This window comes from Sciurus vulgaris (genome assembly GCF_902686455.1).
Source record: "Sciurus vulgaris genome assembly, chromosome: X".
Taxonomy (NCBI): Eukaryota; Metazoa; Chordata; class Mammalia; order Rodentia; family Sciuridae; genus Sciurus; species Sciurus vulgaris.
The window spans coordinates 74770754-74779189 of NC_136471.1; the positions used below are offsets into that span (position 1 = coordinate 74770754).

The window sequence follows — 8436 nt, forward strand, 5'->3', positions numbered from 1 at the left end:
CCAGCAAGCTATCTCATGGCAAACGGCTCTGAGGAGACCGTCCTGGGAGTTACTGGGAAGTGGACTTTACTGAGGTAAAACCAGCCAGGTATGGATACAGATACTTATTAGTATTCATAGATACATTTTCAGGTGGGTTGAAGCCTTTCCTACCAAGAAGGAGACTGCTCAGGTGGTGGCCAAAACAATACTAGAAGACATCTTCCCAAGGTTCAGGGTGCCCAAGGTAATCAGGTCAGACAATGGCCCTGCGTTTGTTGCCCAGGTAAGTCAGGGACTGGCCAAAATCCTGGGGGCTTAACTGGAAATTACATTGTGCTTATAGGCCCCAAAGCTCAGGGCAGGTAGAAAGAATGAATAGAACTTTAAAAGAGGTGATGACTAAATTATCCTTAGAGACTGGCATAACAGACTGGACAGTCCTCCTTCCCTTTGCTTTGTTTCGGGTGCACAATACCCCTGGCTCCCTCAAGCTAACTCCTTTTGAAATCCTTTATGGGACTCACCCCCTACTCATTACCATACATAGTGCTGCTCACTACTCCAACTGCAGTCATCGCCGCCTGGATTCACGCTTCGCATGTCAAGCCTGCACCACCACCAGACCCAACGTGGAAAGTGGAAAAATTGGACAACCCCCTCAAGCTCCACATCCACCGTGTTCCTGTTCCTGTTGACGCACCTCCTGCTGATCAGTAGTCCCAACCCTCATGTCCACCCTGATGGGTCCCCTTGTTATACTGCTTTTACTCCTCACTTTTGGGCCCTGCATCCTAAATCGCCTAGTCACCTTCATCAGGGAGAGAGTAAGTGCTGTACTGGTACTAATAATGCTCAGGCAACAATACCAGTCCCTCTGCCAAGGAAATAGCTTTGGAGAAGAGTATATAGAGACAGAAGTTCCATGATTAGAACTTACCAAAAAGAAAATGGGGGAATGAAAGAATGGACTTTTTTAAAGCTGTTTTATCTCAACTCCCTAAGGTCTCCCTCCCAGTGATGGGAACAAAGCCCTTAAAGCTGTTCCAGGAAACAGCCCCAAACAGAGAGTAAAAGGGTAAATTGAGCAAGATAGAGCTCAGACAGTTAAGATATATAGGATATAAGATTACCAGAAACTGTTGACCAGAATCTACGCCCTGTTGTAAAACATTGTGAAACATGTTGTATGTTATCAGCAAACCCAGACCCCCTTTGGAATTTCCCGGCGGCTTTGTTCCCCTTTTCCCTTCCGTGTGCGACCCCTCCCGATGTGTGGTTTCTGCCTTTATAAACTTGTAAGATTTTCTGCTAGGGACTCGACTCCTCGACTCCTGCATGAGTCACAAGTTGGGTCCCAGCGTGCTGGAATAAAAGCCTCTTGTGGTTTGCATCAAGTGACACCTCCTGCGGTTGATTGGGGTTCCCGTCGATCCGTGGGACAGAGTTAGGTTCTCCTTTTTGGGGGTCTTACAGAACCACTATATGATCCAGCTATCCCCACTCCATGCTATTTTTCCAAAAGAACGAATAAAAGCACACGATAGCGATACAGCCACCTCAGTGTTTATAGCAGCACAGTTCACAATAGCCATAATATGGAATCCTCCCAGATGCCCCTCAATAGATGAATGGATTAAGAAATTGTGGCATATATGCACAATGGAGTTTTACTTAACCAATAAAGTATAACAAAATTATGACATTTGCTCGTGAATGGATGAAAATGGAGAATATCAGGCTAAGTGGAATATAAGTGAATCTCAGAACATCAAGGGTCAAGTATTTTGTCGTATATGTGAAAGCTAGAGCAAAATAAAGGAAATTTGGAGGGCAGGATCAGGTATCAATGATATAGGGAAGATCAGTACAGTAGAAGAAAGAGATGGAGAGGGAAAGAGGGGGGATAGGAAAGTGGAGAAAATGAAAAATGGATTTTTAAAAACCATGCTGTGTGCACATGTAAATATACCCCAGGTAATTTCACTTTTATGTATAAGTAGAAAGAACCTATCAAAAATAAATAAATAGATGTTAGAAATGAAGATCAGTAGAGAAAGGTGAATGGGAAGAAGAAGGAAGAGAGAAAAGGAGAAGACATGAACTGAAGTTTAATTCCAACAGTGTATAAATTTGTCAAGATGAACCAAACTACTATATATAACTATAATGTTCTAATAAAAATTAAAATAATTTTCTTCATAATGGTTGTGGATTCCATAAAGATATACTCTGTATTGTGCCTGACAAGATAATTTGTATCTCTTTCTTTTTGTCAGTCTTCCTATAAGCTTATAAATTTTAATTATCTTTTCAAGAATGGGTCTTAAAAAAAAAAAAGAATGGGTCTTACTGTTTTCAATTTTACTGACTTCTACTCTTAATTTGCTCTCTTCTGTTTTCTTTTTCTTTTCTAGTTTTTAGAAGTAGAAACTTAGATTATGGGTTTGAGATCCTTCTTCTTTTCTTGGTATTTTGTATTAGTTGTAGGTGGACACAATGCCTTTATTTTGTTTTTACGTGGTGCTGAGGATCAAACCCAGGTCCTCATGCATGCTAGGCCAGTGCTCTACCACTGAGCCACAACCCCCGCCCTCCTCCTTTTCTAATACAAACATTCACTGCTACAAATTTCTCTCTCCATATTTCTTTGCACCAACCCAAAGATTTTTGATATGCTGCAATTATATTTTTATTCAGTCCTACTTATTTTTAATTTTCTTTTACATTTTCAATTGATCCATTGATTATTTGTAAGTTCGTTGTCTGTTTTCTAAGAATAGATTTTCTTGTCTCTGCGTTCTTTTCTAGTTCGATTCCATTATTTTATTCCATATAGATAACATACTCTATGATTTCAATTCTTTAAAATTGTTGAAGTTTGTTTTACAGCCTAAGAGATGATCTATATTCCTAACGCACCTGTTTCAATTAATCTGAATCCCTTCCATGCTAATTTGCAATGTAGGGCTAGGAAATCGTACCTCATCATTTCCTTTTTACTTCTGTAATTACAGAGAAGCCAAGGTCTCAAAAGGACTATCAGGTTTCTTTGTTTCTTTGGCTTATTTATTCAAGGCACTCTGTGGTTTTCAAGCCAAGAGAATAATTTCTTAGTGGCATTTCACATAGTTGTCTTTAGGTGGCAGCAAAATATCACAAAAGAAGAACCAATCCCCTCTTCCTCCACCCAGTGTTTAAAAAAAAAAAAAAAAAAGAATGAAAATAGAAGAAATGGGTGTATTTCTGCTGCCTGGAAAGCTGGGATACTCACTTGAAAAATATCTTTCTAAAATATCTGCCAATTTGAGAGATGCAAAAGATTATTATTTTTTAAATGGCCTTTAAAAATTGTTAGGTTGAATTTACTTTTGTGTGTTTTTATTGGATGCTTTCCCCCTGTAATTTATCTTTTCATTTTTAACATTCATTTTCCCATTGAGAGTTTTAAAGGACATCTTACAGCTTTTTTTCTTTTTATCATTACAAAAATATTATAACTCATTACAGAAAAATTAGAAATGTCAGAAACATTCTAAAGGAGAAAACAAAAGTCACATGTGACCATTATTAATATTTTGATGCACTTTGCCCATTCCTATGTTGGTGTTTTGGTGATATATTGTGGATTTAAAATTATATTCTTTGTCCAGTTTTACTTCCTAATTTTTTAAGTAAAATTAATATTGTGATCCTTTCTATCTCACTAAACTTTTTTCTTAATATCCTTTAAAATAATTCCATTAAAATTTTAAAAATAATATACAACTAATCTTTTTGTACATTATTATTTTTATATTTATTCCTCCAGATTAAATTTGAATATCTGTCAACTTCTTCCCCATCTAGAATTTTTAAAATTTGTGTTGACTGAAATCTATGTTAATTTGGGAATAAGTAATGAAGCAAGAATTACAGACAGGCAGTCAGTGTAGATAGGTAATCTGGTTGGTTCATGAAAATGGAGGCCAGTTTAGGCAGGGGAACTTGGAGACCACCCCTGGGAGATTGAAATGTTAATGCCTCCAGAGCCCTTAATCCACCCTTACCAAGATAACCTGCTCTGGCTCCAACCTGTTGCTAAGGTAATCCGTCCTAGGAATTGTTCCTCCCTACGGGGAGTTACTAAAATTGTTAATTAATGCTTCTGGGGCTGCAGCTCCCTTCCTGCCCATCTGCTTCTTACTTTTTAGCCATCCCACCAACATCTCCTTGGTCCAGTCACCTACACAGGATGGGGAAAGGAAGGAGCGAGACAGGGAAGAGGGCAGGAGAGCAAAGAAAACCTAAAATGTATAAAGCGAACTGGACACTCGCACTTCTTGGGATACCAGGACACCAGCTATGGACCCCCTCTCCCTCCCTGGAGAAGTCTGTGTTACTATTTTTTAAATAAACCTGCTTTCTATGCTTGCCTCACAGTGCTTCTCTAATGCTCATACTTCAACATTTGAGGAAGCAGAACTTGCCACTGATAACTGGTGGTATCAGTAACATCTTTAAATAGTGTTCCCATCCAACTATATAGCTTACCCCTTTATTGATTTACCTCATTTATCTTCTGTAAAAATTTGTTACTTTCTCCATATAAGTGTAGAATATTTCTTCTTAAATACATTTCTAATATTTTATATTTTCCTTACAGTGATTAGAAAGTGATTTGACAATAAATGGGGAAAATGAAGGCCCACTAATTTCCTTAAATAATGAATGGAATGATTAACATTTCTTTGTGTTGTAATTGTTTGTTTTGTGGTACTGGGGGTTGAACCCAGGGTCTCCCACATGCCATGCAAATGCTCTATCTTTGAGCATTTTCATTTAAGACAGTGTCATGCTGACCTAGAACTTGTGGTTTGCCTGCCTCAGCCTCCCAAGTAGCTGGGTTACTGCCCTGTGCCACTGTACCAGGCTAATTGAAGTATTTTAAAGTAAGATGTGCTTATTGTTGAAACATTGGGCAATGCAGAAAAGCAAAAAAAAAAAAAAAATTTAAAAAAAATTATCTATTCATCATGTTCTCAAATTCTCAAAAATTCTTAGTACCAACTCGGAATATTTCCTTCTAGTTATTTTTGGGTTTCTTTATTTTCTTGTGTTCATAAGTGCGCAATTCTACATGGAAACATGCTTCTAAAATTTTTAAACAGTGTAGAAACATATAAAGATATGGAATAAAAAGTGAAAGTGTTGCCGAAAGCTCAGTCCTTGTCCCCATGCCAATCCAATAACAAGGATACCGTTTTGAGAAAAAGGAAAAGGAAGGTTTATTGCTTTGCTAGCGAAGGAGAAACATAGGGAACTCCTGTCCCAAAGACTGTGATTCTCCCCATCAGCAGGAATGTGGTGGTGGGGGGCTTTTATAGAGGTGATCAAAGGCTGCATTACACGTGTTCTCCGTTAGAGTTGTAATTCACTTTTTAATTTGCCAGTAATTATCAATTCTTTCTTTGATCAATTTGTGAACTTCTCCAATGTAAGAATTTAATGTACTAGACTTGTAACAGTGGTTCATTTTATGCTTTGAATATAACCCTTTCTGCTTTGCCACTGCAACTTAATTTTAAAAATGGACATGTTTTTCTTCCTCTCTCCCTGCTTTTCCCTAATTTCTGCCCCTCCCTAATCTCAGGGTGTAATACAAAGCTGCTCCTCTGCCCTTTGCATCACAATCTAACTTGTCAGTCTGAAAGCTGCTCTCCCGCCCTTTCCGCTGCAGCCATTTTCCCCGCCTCCCAACCACTTGTCATTCTGTGAAGATCCTAGCTAGCTATTGGTTTATCAGTCAGCTTGCAAGTATCCTTCTCCATTATTGGTCCCCTGTTAGCCCACCGGAATTCAACTGCTTAAGGATAGCTTCCCTGCCATATTTTCTCTTGCTTTCTCTCTCCTACTCACTTTCTTTCTCTCTCCTCCTCGCTTTCCACTCTCTCTAGCGTGCCCCCTTTCTCTTTTCCTCTCATTTTCTCTCTTACTCTTCAGGGAGACACTCTGTTTGCTTAATAAACTCCCTTAAGTGATTTCCCATCTCTGGCATGGTTTTTGTGGGTTTCTTACCCAGGGGAAACAGGATCACCTTTGTTCCCCATCCTAGGCAGAGTTATCTGTCCCTAAGTATACATCCACCATAGGAATGAAGTAATTCAGACTTTGGGGATGGTACCAGAAGATCTCAGAAATGACTGTCTCCCAAGTTAACAAGTGAATTACAACTCCAGACAGAGAACATGGAATGTAGCCTTGGAGTCACTTCTTTAAAAGACCCCTGTCCTACTGATGGGCAGAATCACAGCCTTTGGGACAGGGATACCCTGTGTTTCTCCTTTGCTAGCAAAGCAATCAACCTTCTTTTTCCTTTTTCTCAAAATCAGTGTCCTCGTTATTAGATTGGCATAGGGGACAAGGACCCAGTCTTCAGCAAGAGTTTCACGAAAAATTTTTGGATGAGTAAATGTATTGAAGTACAGGTAGACATAACTGTTATGGCATGTCCCAATCCAGATGTAGCTATAGTCTCTTTAAATTCTTGATACACATTGTATTTTTACTTACTTTTTTCCATATTATTTGGAAATAATCAAAAGCTTACAGAAGAGATGTCAGCATGGTACAAAGAATGCTCACATTCCCTTTGTTCATATTAGCCAAGTATTTAAGGGTTTGCCACATTTCTTTCTTTTTTATCATTATATATATATTATATATATGGTTCAGCAAAGGTTTTATATATATATATATATATATATATATATATATATATATATATATATATAATGGAATTTTGCTGAACCACTTGAGAATCACTTGTAGATTTCATACTCTTTTTGCAGAGGGTACCAGGGATTGAAGTCACGGGCATTCAACCACTGAGCCACATCCCCAATCTTAGTTTGTATTTTTTATTTAGAGGCAGGGTCTCACGAGGTGCTTAGTGCCTCTGTTTTATTGAGGCTGGCTTTGAACTCTTGATCCTCCTGCCTCAGCATCCTGAGCTGCTGGGATTACAAGCATGCACCGCTGCACCCAGCAAGATTTCATACTCTTTTGGTGTCAAATAATTCCATGATTATTTCCAAAGAATAAGGCCATTCAATTATATAAGCACAGTTTAATTTTAAACTTTGTGAAATTAAAAATTGCTACAATTCTTTTTCTTTTTTCTACTAACCATATTTCATTTTTTCTAATTGACCCAATAATAACCTTGATAACATTTTCCTCATTCATTCCATGATCATGCAGTTCAGCTACTTGTCTTATCTTTTTAGTGTCCTTTAATCTAGAAACCTACTAAGCTTTTAGGTAATAAGTCCTAGATGATAACACTACATAAGTGATTTTGTATCCTGACTACCACAGACTCTCATTTTACAGTTTTATTAATGTATGCTTTACAAAAAATAATGACCACTAATTTTATGTGTACGAGCTTTGGTAAATATGTACAGTTGTGCAACCACCACCACATTCCAGATTTAGAATACTTCTATCCCCCCAAACTTCCCTTGAATCTATTGGGTATTCAACTCCTCTTTCCACCAATGCCCAATGACAAGTGATAATCAGTCCTGTCTCTGTAACTTTACCTTTTCTATCAATTCTTATAAGTGGAATAATATAGTATGTAGACTTTTAAGCCTGACTTCCTTAATTTAGCATAGTGTTTTTGAATTCCATCCATGTTGTAACATGAATTATCACTTCTTTTTATTACCGAATAATATTCCATTGTATGGATATACTGTAAGTTGATTATCCATTCACTGGTTGATAACACTGGGTTTTTTCCATTTTTTGTCTATATGAATAATGTTGCTATGAACATTTTTGTGTCAGTTTTTATCTGACATATGTTTTCATTTCTCTTGGGTGCATGTCAGAGTGGAATTGCTGTGTTATATGGTACCTCTGTGCTTAACATTTTGAGGGACTGTGAAACTATTTCCAATTGACTGCACAGTTGCACCAAAAATGAATGAGTTCTCATTTCATTGAACCCACACCAGCATTTGCTATAGTCAAACTTTGGATATTAGCTACCTTAGTGAGTGTGAAGTTTGATTTGGTGGGCTTGATTTGTATTTACCTAATAACTAAATATTGAGCATCTTTTCATGTTCTTATTTTTTGTTTGTATATTTCCTTTGGAAAACATCTATTTATACCCTTTGCCCAATTTTAAATTGGGTTACTGGTCTTTCTATTTTTTGCATTTTAATAATATTTGTACATTTTTATATAATTTTGGTTAAAATTTTAATCAAAATTACAGTTACAAAATCATCACCATAATCCTATCAGAGAACATTTTCATATTCCTGATAGTATATATATATATAGATTCCATTTACATTTAATCCATGTTCCCAACCCAATCCAAAATCAACCATTAATCCACTTTTTGGTTTTTATATTTTCATTTACAGGGCATTTTATGTCAATGGAATTATACAATAG

The 8436-nt window shown here is 37.2% G+C and overlaps 1 protein-coding gene across 2 annotated transcripts in view; it reads right to left on the bottom strand.

Annotated features, from left to right (window-relative positions):
• The window catches only part of LOC306650790 (uncharacterized protein), a 388837-nt gene that overhangs the window by 157321 nt on the left and 223080 nt on the right, over window positions 1-8436 (bottom strand). The window lies entirely within an intron of this gene.